The sequence below is a fragment of the Struthio camelus genome, chromosome 3 (assembly GCF_040807025.1).
Source record: "Struthio camelus isolate bStrCam1 chromosome 3, bStrCam1.hap1, whole genome shotgun sequence".
NCBI lineage: Eukaryota > Metazoa > Chordata > Aves > Struthioniformes > Struthionidae > Struthio > Struthio camelus.
This window is the reverse complement of record NC_090944.1, coordinates 74,574,759-74,583,924: the sequence shown is the minus strand read 5'-3', so window position 1 is coordinate 74,583,924 and position 9,166 is coordinate 74,574,759.

The following is a 9,166-nucleotide window of genomic DNA, read 5'->3' as shown; positions in this document are numbered from 1 at the left end:
AAGGCAATGTAAGCGAGATGAGGGAGCTTGCCTCTCCTGTGCTTTTAGCGGCCTTCCTCTTCCTAGAAGCATGGTAAAAGAGAGGAGTATCTGTGACTTGGGAAGACCCTGATGTTTATCTGAGTGGCAGCTGAGACTTTGTGGTAATCCGTGGCATCTAAGGCTGAAGAAGACGGAATTTCAGAGCGCGGGAAGGTGAACTGAGGACTCAGCACAGTTTCTGTGGGAGATGGGAAACCAGGAGCCGAGTAGCTGCAGAAGAGAAGAGATTGAGTCAAGTACTTGACTGGTTAATGGTACTAGAATAGAAGCCACTTGGGACTGGGGAAATCAGTCCGGGCAGACATGTCAGCCCTTACTAGGAGCTAAAATATGGGATGAGAACAGAAAATGACTGTGGAAAAAGATTAAGTAAAGGAAGGAACAGAGTGGGACAGTGATAGGAGACGCCAAGAGAAAATTCTAAGATAGGGAATCAGAAAGCAGAGAACTGGGAAGGTGAAGGCTATCAGCAAAAGGGCCAATACTATGAGTTTGGGAGAGATTAAGACTGAGCTGGGAGGGCTAGAAAATAGGACTGGAACTTGGCAAAACAAGGAGACTGAAACTCAGTGGAGAAGCTTGAGGAATGGAGGCTGCAAATTGAAGAGAGCAAAATTAGAGGGATAAGAAAGAAGTGGGTGGAGCCTGAATGGGGTGAAATGAGGAAGGAAAAAGAGAAAATGTGGGGAAATGGGCAGAAAAATGTGTGCCCCATGGCACATTCTCTTCTGGAGTTATGCTATTTCTGTACAAGAGATTATCCATGATGATGAGATGACATGTCTAACGAGGACTGACGGTCTGTCCCAAGGGACAGGGATCTGCCTGATGGATGTGGTCCTGTAAATGAACTGTTGGAGGTGGGCGGCAACTTAATATGATGTTGCATGATAGAATTTGTCTTTCTTTTGTGTGCTTCACCCATCCTATCACCCCCCCTCCCCCACCAAGGTGCAGGAACATTATTTAAGTCGCAAGTCTCATATGTCAGAAAGCTTGTCTTTATCAGAATACAAGCTATGCACATAAAGGTATGGTATAATACATTTGTCTTGAGGGGAGTCAGGGTTGTGAGCTAAAGCAAACAGGATACCCCCTACATGTCCAGGCCTCAGTCTTGCTCACTATATCATTTTGAAGGAAGGGACTACAATAAAAGAAAGCACAGCCATGTTGTAAAGGCGGTTGTATGCTTGCCTGGGAAACTGTACTTTACCCTCATCTTCACCACAAAATTTCTGTGTGGTGCTGGGCAAATTTTTGAAACCTACCTTGTCGGAGATGGTGACTGACTGGGTGCTCCTTATATTGTGCATGTGTGGGTGGAGATTTAGGGTCTGACGTGAAGGACTTCTGGGTTCTCACAGCTGTAGCTGAAGTGATGCCTGTTGTGCTTTAAAGATAGAAAGTGCTGTATAGTACCAAATAAACCGAGAAATCAGGTCCTATGGAGTACACAGAAGTAGTGGAAACTTTTGACCTTATTCATTTTGTACTTCCGTTCCCTATCTGTGAAACAGGTATTGTACCACCCCCTCATGTTGCAGGACTTATGAACAAAGATTAGCTAACATACAAATATACTCAGATGCTCTAGCGATGATGCCAGAGCAAGAATATGTGAGTAATTTTATTTTCAGAGCAGTTTTTGAGTGGTAGGTAAAGTGTGAGGCTATGCACTGAGCAAAGGGGGAGGACACAAAAGATCAAATAGCTGCTCACTGAATGACTTGCTTGCAGTCTGTGCATGCAAAGAGGTGGCAGTGAGGTGGAAAAAGATATTATGAGATCATGAATTGAAAGGACTGTCTCCTAAGGCACAGCACAACTAAATTAGAGCTGAGAAGGTGACTTGAATTCTGGGATTTCCTAGCTTGAGTGTTTAATTAATATGTTTGCATTTGTAGTCTGTTTAGCAGCAAGATTTTAGAAGAGTGGGCAAGTTTCACAACCATTTTATGAAACTGTCCTATCAGGATTTGAAATGAGCATTGAAGAGTAGGGAATAAGCCACAGATCCCTGCATCTTACTTTTTTCATTAAAGATCAAACAGCACACACATTTTTGTTCCAGTCGCATTAGATTAGAAACACCACATAAACACAAGTCTGCAGTTTACCTTGCAGTCCAGTGGGCAAGGCTAGGATGAATATTTATTTGTGAATACAGAGCATAGTAGAGAAGAAATCCAGGTCTGACATTGAGGGAAATCTTAATGAACCTTGATTTTACAGAAGTCTTTGGGATTTGCATGACTCTGGTTTGACAGAATCAAAAGAACTTGCAATACCAATATAACAGCGCAAGTCAGGGATGATAGAGATTTAGACTCTAGCTTTGGAATTAAAGAAAGTTTCCTAGAACTGGCATTTGCCTGTATTTTAATGAGCAAAGGGGTACTCCTTTCCATTGTAGTGAGAGTGTGTGGAATCCCCTCTAATAACTGATAATGAAACTGCAACTGATATATTTAAAATCACACATTTCGTGGTTTGTTTTTTAAAAATTTCTGTGAGTCACAGGAATCTGTGAGGCTGGTTGGGAGCAAAGGCAGAAGAAGAAACCTTTCACAAATGTAGGTCGCTAATGATCGAAAAGTCAATGGAGTAAAAATAAAACTGCCAGACCAAATGTAGGTCCTTAATCCAATCACTATTTTGGGTACAGAAACATTTGACTTCTGAAGGAAGAAAAACTCAAAACTTTGAATGACTCACAAGTCCCCTACCAGATAAATGAATTATGTATCTTTCTCCACCATGAAGCAAGACTGGAGTGTGATTTATATAGTGCATTTTTATTTATTACAGTCTGTAAATTCAAAGCAATGGTTTTGACATCACATGGAATATTTATCAGCAATATTTTAAAACTCAGCATGTGTGTTTTTCCTGGTGTCTCTTTTCACTAGAGACTTCTCTTGGTCATGAGACATGAGACATGTCTCAGACACGAGATTTCCCTTTGATATACTGTAGTCACAGAAGAAAGGAAGGTCTTGTCCCTCATTTTTTAACTTCATATGACATTTAATAAAGCAACTTCAGGCTAAGCCTGGAGCTTTCTTTAATTATGCTATAGACCTAGCAAGTAAAGGGGTAATACAAAAGTATCTTCACCCTTTTTAATGCAAATCCAAGAGAGCAGATTCATTAAACAAAGGAGTTATGCTGATTCTTACTTTCTCTTCCGCTGCAGTTCCAACTACAGCTGAAGCTGTGGGCCTGGGATCAACTGCTGGAAAACGTTAACATTATCTGTGAGCAGAGGATGCTTGACATACCATTTCTCTTCACTACAGTCACAGGATGTATCTCGTTCAGACAAGTGGTCCTCAGCTGTATTTGCTGGTGTGGCATTTTAAGATTTGTTCTTAACATGTACTGTGAATCAGAGTTGAGACCAGTGGCATGGAGGAGGCTATGGATGCTTAGGGATGAGCAGCTCCTAAGCTGGGCAACAGAGAAGCCTGGGTATGTCAAGATCTTGAAGAGAATGTAGAAGCAGTAATACAGTTCAAGGAGGTCTGTTACCTTCAAGACCTAAGATTCAACTCAAGCTATTAAGGATCCTATTAATGAGGTTTTGTTATAGACATTGCTGCTAGGGAGCATTTAGTTTATCTGCTTGAACTTGTGGAAGGTAATCTTTGTGCTCTTGCTCTTCTCCTGCAGGAAGATTTTTTGCAGAAGAGTAATGCAGCAGCAGGACTGTTGAGTATAATTCTTTAAGGTGTTGTCTCTAGTCCAGTATGTTTGAACATCTGGATTATCGTCTGGAAGAATGTCTGTTCATCATAGCAGCCAGCTGGATACAGCCACGCAAACTTGTGCCCTAAACTCTGTATTTGTAAAGAATGCTGAAAAAATGAAGAGGAAGTTCAACGTATGCAGAGATCATACCTTATCTGACCACCTTATATAGCTGGAAAAGTTAGATAAGACCCTGGATGCACAGATCCTTCCTCTGGTTTGAAATAGCAAATTCACATTTCAAAAAATGAAGAGGCGTGTTTGTGGGTTGGAGAAAACAAGTGGGAGATGTAAAGGGCACAATATGTTTAGTTTTCAAAAATAAGGGCTGAAAGAAGATTGGCTTGTTTTCTGATAGGCTTTTTCTAAAGGAGACAGTGCTGGGACAGTGCTGGGTGCTCACAGTAGAAAAAGGCAAAACAAAACCCAGTGGCTGGAGGGCAAACCTAGACAAGAGGTCTCAAATGAGAGGTTAGGGACTCATAGCTAAATAATGATGATTAGTTATTGGAACAAATACAAAGTGGAGCTAGGATCTCTTGATGTCTTCAAATCAAAACAGGATACCTTTCTGGATGATAAGCATCAGCCAAATACGACTGAATACAACTGACTGAACACATGCATGGGTGACTAGGTGAAGTGTAACACTTGGGATGATGATTAGATCATCAACACAGATGATCTACTTGCCCCTTTTGGCCTATGACTTTTCAAACTGAAGGTGCTAACTCTTTAATGGGCACATAAACCTGTCCTACCAGATAAATTGTTCACCAATCCAACCACAAGCAACCTTTATGTAAGAAGGGCTGGAAGAGCCCTTTTTTTGAGAAATATCTGCATGATTTGGAAGTCAGGTCCCACCTTTGGAAGTGACCTATGTCTCATCTGCACTGAAAAGCCTATGGCATATTGATAACATGAGCCAGCAATATGCCCTCATGGCAAAGAAGCCCAACAGCATCTTGGGCTACATTAGGCAGAGCATTGCCAGCAAGTCAAGGAGGTGATCCTCAGTGACTTAGTGCTGGCAAGGACACATCTGGAGTGCTGGATCCAGTTCTAGGCTCCCCAGTACAAGAAAGACATGGACCTACTGGAGTGAGTCCAGTGAAGGGCCACAAAGATGATTAAGGGACTGGAGCATCTCTCATATGAGGAGAGGCTGAGAGAGCTGGGACTGTTCAGCCTGGAGGAGAGAAGGCTCAGAGGGGATCTTATCACTGTGTGATAATCTGACGGGGGTAGTGAAGTAAAGAAGTAAAGTAAAGAAGTAAAGAAGATGGAGTCGGAGCCTTCTCAGTGGCACCCAGTGATAGGACAAGAGGCAATGGGCACAAACTGAAATACAGGAAATTCCGTTTAAACATAAGAAAAAACTTTTTACTGTAAGGGTGATCGAGCACTGGCACACGTTGCCTGGAGAAGTTGAGGAGTCTCCATCCTTAGAGATATTCAAAACCCAACTGGACATGGCCCTGAGCAACCTTCTTTAGGTGATCCTGCTCTGAGCAGAGGGGTTGGATTAGACGATGTCTAGAGGTCCCTTCCCACATCAGCAACTCTGGCTCTGTGAATGTGGTAAAGAGGCAAATTCGGCCAATGTGTTACCATCTGACAGGTTTCTCTGTCTGAATGAACTTTGGTTCATGACAATCGCTCACAGACATCACTCGCCATACTAGTCCTCTTGCATGTGGGTGCTGGCAAATAAATATATTGGCTCATACCAAAGTAGTATTAGTATTTGTTGGGTGGAGTGTGTGTATTAATACATAAATAAAGAAATTTATAAATAAATAGTTTATATAAAATATTTTTCATGCCCACATAACTTGTTCCAGTTCAGCAGCTGATAATTAATGTAAAGCATTTACTACATCTACACTAGAACTGTTACCAGCATAGCTATGCTGGCAGAAAATCAGCTTTCTTATCAGCATGTTTATACTGATAAAAAAAGGAAATGTGCACTCAAGTCCGAAGCATTTATGTCAAAAATCTGGCATAAGTTCCAAAGTCTTGTAGGTGTTTTTGAACAATTCTATGTTCTTATAAATATAGTAGCACAGCTAAGGGCAGGCAGCTATCTCCCTCCAGAGTAGATACATTTACACAGATATGAAGGTGTTCTATATTTCTGTAGCACAGGAAAACATAAAAATTATATTGACAGAAGTTAGCTTTTTCTTGACAGGCTAAGTCTGAAGCAAGAATAGTACTATTTCAGCAAAAAATCACACCCCCTCATGAACAGAGTTACAGCCTGAAAATCTGAGGTTGTCTTGGTAGCTAGTTACTCTTTGTTTCTGTTTTTGGCTTTTACTCTTTTGTTTGTTTTTTAAAGCTTGGGCACCGACTCTAGTAAGTCAGAATGTTGGAATGTAGAAATTTCAAATAAATACTGAAATCTATTTTAGCTAAGGTAGTAGGGAAGACCATGCAATTGTATCCTGTGAGGGTAAACATTGGTTATATAGAGTTTTTACCGGCATAAACAGTCCCTTAAACACATGTAGAGTGACACATCATCCTGCTAACCTACTTGGAGAAGAAGAAGGTGTAACTCTTCCGTGTAGGGCCTGTATCCTTAAAAGAGTTATGGGTCGTAAGACAAACCGCTCTCACTCCCGAGAAAACCAAGAACAGCCAAATCAATTAATGAATATCTTCAAATGGCTATGTTTTAACTGAGTAGGGCATGCACAGAAATAGCAATACTTTCCTTAGCAAGGTATGTAGAAGCCTTACTTTTAATTTAATGCAACTAGTAATTATTTTTTAAATGTCTCCCTTTTTCATTTAGGTCTTTAAAGATTTGTGGCTATTTTTGGGGTATCTTGTTTTTTGCATACCATACTTTGGACAACCAAAAGAAATTAAGGAAGGGCACTCATGCATCGTTGTGGAGGAATCTGCCCTGTTTAGATAGTTCTTAAAAAGACACTGCCAAACGAAGGCAAGTGAGGTGACTAGTCACTTTTGAATGTTTTGCCTCACAAAGACAAGAGCATGCTTCTGAGTGCACATTGACAAGTATTGCTTCTTGGACGTGAAAGCACTGAGCCCCATGGCTTACAAACCCAGGCGTTTAATGCTGCTGCAAGCCCTTGGCATTTGCCTGCCTAACGGATGTGACAGGGAGATGTTTCACTGTGTGAGGGTTGCCTCGGGCCAGTAGCACAAGACTGTCATGGTTTGAGAAGGAACATGAATACCAAGAGGTGTGTTATTTTATCCATGGGGGAGAGTCTACTGTTGTTATCTTCCGCTGAAATAGCATGAAAAGTCAAGCAGTAACTCAATTCAGTGGTGCTGCATTATGGTAATTCATGCTAGGTTGCAAACTTACTATTGTTATGGCTTTAAATAGCAGTGCTTTTCTCCTAGCAGGTGCATGTTTACAGAATTAAAATAGTTAAGTAAGAGATGCTGATCTGAGAAAGAAGGTCAAACCACCTTCATCCTTTCCTACTGTTTCCCTTTGTTTCCACAGCATATTGGCATGATAAAACATTTACAACAAGACTTTCTCCACAAATAACAGACTTGCTGCAGATGTTAAATCTCTCTCAGCCTCGTCTGTTCTTTTCATACCTGTTAGCGGCCACAACAGATCCGTTGTTGCTTAGGAACAACTGTTGACATCCAACTAATTTTCTTCACCCTAGTTACGTGATCAGTATCACCCCAAAAGTGGCTTATCTGGTTCACTTACTGGAGTAGCCGCTTCAAGAGATGTCAGGTTGAAGTCACCTGTACGTTTTGTTTCTGTCTTTTGCTGTGCGTTCAGTGGAAAAGCCCATCCTTATTGCGTTGTTCTGGAACAAAAATGTGTGCTAAAGATACATGTATGTGGGAATGAAAAGCCTCTGTGGGAATGAAAAGCCGCTATATTCTTAGAAATGGATGGCCTCTGGAAGTGGTGAGTGCAGCGGTCAGTCATCTCAGCCCACCTCATATACCAGATGTGGGAGGAGGCGCCCACACTCATGAACAGCTATATAGGTGCAGACTAACTTAGCATGGCTTGACTGCTTTCTTTTAAGCCATATCTTCTTTTTTTTCTTCTTTTTTTTTTTTTTTTCAGAGGGGAATGCCAGACTTGACTAACAAAGACAAAAGCAGACTAAATGTTTCCTTAACAGGAAGCCACCAGTTCTATGCTTAGCAAGTGGGGAGGGAAAGCCTTTAAAACTGTTCAAACTTTCTTATGCAAATTTTAATTACACACAAGTACAACTTTTGGGAGAATGGCCCAGGGAAAACTTATTCAATTGGAAACTGAACCCCTCAATTCCTTCAGGAAGGGAGTGAGTCGTCTCTCAGTGATTATAAATGCACAACACACAGACCTGTAGGCAGCACCACACACAATTTTAAAGGTAAGGGGGAAGGTCAGGTCTCCCAAGAATTCAGGGTGTTGTTCCACAGTCTCCATCTAGTCTGATTTTGTCAGATAATGTCTTTCCTAAGAAAAGCATTAGAAGAGCTTTGAAGCAAAAGTATGCTATCAAAAGGCAAAATAATGCAGTCCCACTAGAGGAACATGAAAATTTCTCAGATGAAGGCATTTATTACAGTTATAGCCAGAGAGCTAGTATTTGAGTGGCTACTTGCATCAACTGCATGTATAATTACCATTATCAGAAAATATCCCAGAGTCCTGTCAGAGGTCAAGAATGCTTTCTATCTGCTTTTCTCACATGTATTAGAACAGCTGTTCCTACCTTCAGACTTTGCTATCTTGGAATGAGGCCCCGTATGCATATTTGGCTTGTTTGTGATCTTGATGGCACCAATTACATCATCTACAGATAAGCATGTGTGCAGTTCTTAGCAGGACTGAGGCCTTGGCCAATGGCAAGATATAATCAGTGGGTGAAGCTGAAAGAGTGATGAGTGACAAAGGGGCCGTTGTTTACATGTTATGTTCTCTAGCCCTCATGGTAAAAAAGGAGTCTTGATGGCTGTGAAGCAGTTCAGGTGAAGTAAGAGCTACTGCAGCTGTTGTAAAGGTCTTCCTAGAAAAACAAGTGTCCGCACCGCACTCTCTTCCTTGGATCTCTTCCTTTCTCTTGCCGAGAGTCGCAGAGAACGGTTACGGTGGCTTCCGCTGGACTTTGTGGGGCAATTTGTAGAGGAGGCATGTGTCTCACATGGTGGTGCATCAGGTTGCTGTACAACTGCACTGGCTGGCATATGCTTCCAAGAGCTGAAGATCATCCTGTGCCTGACAGACGGCTGTCCGAGACACCAGTCTGAGGCTCTACTCTTATATAGGCCAGCATCTAATGGTCCTCAGGGTGGGGATATCACAGCTGTGTACCAAGACAGCAGAGATTTATTCCAGGCATGTCCCCTCCCT